This window comes from Myotis davidii, unplaced genomic scaffold, assembly GCF_000327345.1.
Source record: "Myotis davidii unplaced genomic scaffold, ASM32734v1 scaffold3, whole genome shotgun sequence".
NCBI lineage: Eukaryota > Metazoa > Chordata > Mammalia > Chiroptera > Vespertilionidae > Myotis > Myotis davidii.
The window spans coordinates 177,287-180,749 of NW_006295062.1; the positions used below are offsets into that span (position 1 = coordinate 177,287).

The following is a 3,463-nucleotide window of genomic DNA, read 5'->3' on the forward strand; positions in this document are numbered from 1 at the left end:
CTAGTAACACCTTTTTTTTCTTTCAGATTGAAGATCTGCTTCACCATGATTTTCTATACCTATCTCGTCCTTAAAAGGCTAATATGCAAATTGACCAAACCACAGAATGATTGGTCACTATGATGCACACTGACCACCAGGGGGCAGATGCTCAATGCAGAAGCTGCCCCCTGGTGATCAGTGCACTCCCACAAGGGGAGCGCTGCACAGCCGGCTCACAGCTGGCAAGCGCAGCAGCGATGGTGGGAGCCTCTCCCGCCTCCGCTGCAGGCGGGCTTTAAAGAGTGAGGAGTCCTGGATTGCCTGAGCCCCGGACTGCGAGAGGGATGTCTGATTGCCGGCTTAGGCGCGATCCTCAGGCAGACATCCCCTGAGGAGTCCTGGACTACGAGAGGGCACAGGCTGGGCTGAGGGATCCCCCTCCTCCAGTGCATGAAGGCTGTGCACCAGGCCTCTAGTAATTAATAAATAATAATACAAGAATAAATTCTGTGTTTTGTGTACTCACAACTGTAAACTTACTTTTGCCCCCACCCTGTATATCCTATCTTCACTGCCAGGTGTTTATTTACAAGTTAAATTTATCAAAATATTTTAGTACTTTTGCCCCCATTTACTTTAATGAACTGTGCCCCTTTCCTCTCTTGCGTCACTGCCGGAAAAAAGAAAAAGCCAAAAGTAAGGTGGTGTCTCTCTAAAACACCACCAAGGTATTCTGGTTCGAATCTTTGTACCCACCACCTGGGACTATTCTTTTACTCAACAATGCCTGTTAAATCTTCCTCTACTAAGCATCTCACATTAATCCTCCCCTCCCTTTTATTTATACTTCATGCCAGGACTATTGCAACTGCCTCTCAATCTTTCTTCTCTGGTAATTTGTCTTGTTCATTCATTCCTAAAGCACAGCTTTCACATCATTATCTCTTTAGCTCACCCCCCAGCCCTGATCATTAGTGCATCATACACTGTCTATAAGATAAACTCCAAATGTCTTAGTTTGGCATCCAGATTTTTGGCTGAAACCTATCTATTCATCTTCATCCTTCACCTCCCCCCACAACAATCCTGATATGGTTATGGCCAAACTCCTTCTCTCAATATTCTCTGATCACAGACAAATCATCAACAAATTCTAACTCCTATTTGATGCCAAACCCGGCAAATACAGCCTGAAATGCCCATTTCTCTGCATTTGTATTTTATTTGTAATCTGTCATTCATACAATTAAGTAACAGCCTCTTTTAAGTGACATGCCTGGTGTTAATGAACATGCCTATCTTTCCAAAGAGACTATTATATTAGCGGTTTCAGGAAAGGAAATAATATTCACCCATTTTTACTCCTCTGTTCTGAAACAGCATCTGGCTTCAAAAACACACTTTTTATAGAATGACATGCTCAATCATTACATACAGTGCATGACCTAAGCCATTCATGTATGAGCAAAATGTTTTAAGAGTCATGACACTGATGATGGAAAATCAAGTTTATTTTGAAGTACAAACTGCCAAGAGAGGGAGTATACTTATTAACATATGCGTATAGTTGAACAAGGAATTATTAAAGTGGCTGTTAATCCCTTGAAATGGGGGTGGAGGTGACAACTATGCACTAGTACTCATTTTTTTTTCTTTCCCTGAGATACAGGCAAGGCAAGTGGCAGCTGCAGGTATTATGCTGATCTGAGCTGTTAAAGTCTCTCCAGGTTGCTCTTGCATGCAGTTGGAGTGCACTAGTACTCATTTAACTTAACTCTCAAATGACCCTGGTCCAGCCTATCCAAGATCTTGAAGATTAGCATTCACCAGCTATTAGTGGACATGTATAAATAAGGTAATATTTATTATTCACACCTCCTCTTCCTTGGCAACAGATCTGTGATGGGTGAAACACAGCTATAAGTGGAGAAACTCCAATAGAAGAGAAGGTAAAGAGCAGTTATGGTTCACAAAGGGAGAGTAGGGGGAAATGGGATGATACATACAAGAATTTTCTTCAAACTCCTGGGATGTAAGACAGGTAGCCTTCATTTGTTCAGTCATCATTTATCATAAAAACACTTCTAAGAGGAGGACAGAACATCATGGGAGGATCATCCCTGCTTCACTGCTACCTAAGGAGCACCCCCATGGAAGATGCATGGTCCATGCTTCCCAGCCACTCACCCCCAGAACACACGAGTGTACTTTTGCAATATAACCTGCGAAATAACTTTTTGGCACAAGACACTGAATGGATAATGCCAATAAGACTTCAAATTCATTTCAGAGATTAACACGAAATAGAAAAGAGCATGAAAGACTGCCCTCTGAAGCCATAGAAAGCCACCAGATTGGTTAATACATCCAATTGTTAAAAAAAAAAAAAAACCCAAACAAAACTAAAATTCTGGTAAAGATGAATGACTGTGAGCTCCTAAACTAGGCACCTTAAATTTCCAGTTGCCTTGTATTGTCGTTCATGTAAGCTGGAGGGCAGGGCCAAGTCCAGCTATCACATATCCTCCATACCATAAACGGTTAAAAAAAACGGATGTTAGTGAATTAATAGGACTAGTTACAGCTTAATCGCACAGAGTCTAGGCACTAGTCTTTGAACTAAATGATAATAACTTGATTTCATAGTCACCCTGCCTGCCTCCTAATTGCCAAGAACTGTCCTAGTCTCTTGGAAAAGTGACAAATAAGACCTAGCAGTTAGAGCAGGGTTAAACAAAGTTTATTTTAGAAAAATCCCCACATTGGGACATTGAATCAGAAGAATTTAAGATAGAACCAGGGAGATAAGACAGGAGCCTACAGCCAAAGGCCAGGCAAAAACCTGATGACATCCTGGAATAAAGAAGTGGCAAAAAAAAGAAATGTCAAATAAAATATCACAATTCCTGGCTCCATCAAAGCAACTCACGTGTAAGGTTTTCCCTGACGCAAGGGCTCTGACATTAATTACACTTGTTAGGATTCCCTAAGGTAACAACAAAACGGACTTGCACCCTGGGGACTCCCACTGACGGCCAAGTCCATCCCTTCATCCCTATATGCCCAGCTTGTATGCGCGATGAGTGAGTCCCTGTGACACGGAAGGACCTGGGGGTGGGGGGACAGAGAAGCAAGAAGGGGGGCAGCCGCGAGCGAAGGAACTGCTCCCGCTCGTGTCCAGACATCAGTTCCCTGCCCAAGGCGGAGGGACAGGGGGCGGCGTGGGCTCCGTTTCTCCCGAGAACGTGACCAACTAGCTTTCGAGTAAATCCCCTGCGAGAGAAGGCAGATGTGAGCCACCTGCTAAGTGAGATTTGCACCGCGAGGGAAATGCACTTCCCCTTCACCCCCAGCCAACGTGGAAATCCGGAAACCACTGGTCATCCTGCCCCGAACCCAGTGGGCGCTCAGTGCAAACCCCTCCAGAGGGAAAGGCACCGTTACCGCCCGGAGACGCGGCTCGGTTCCCGCGAAGCCGGGT

General features: G+C 44.4%; 1 long non-coding RNA gene across 1 annotated transcript; it reads right to left on the reverse strand.

Annotated features, from left to right (window-relative positions):
• Positions 1-534: 534 nt before the first annotated feature.
• On the reverse strand, positions 535-3,436 carry LOC107184082. Its single transcript, XR_001514907.1, has 3 exons — positions 2,912-3,436; positions 1,989-2,835; positions 535-1,879 (listed from the first exon to the last, which is right to left on the reverse strand). It is a non-coding gene; the product is annotated as an uncharacterized LOC107184082 (long non-coding RNA).
• Between the last annotated feature and the right edge of the window lie 27 nt (positions 3,437-3,463).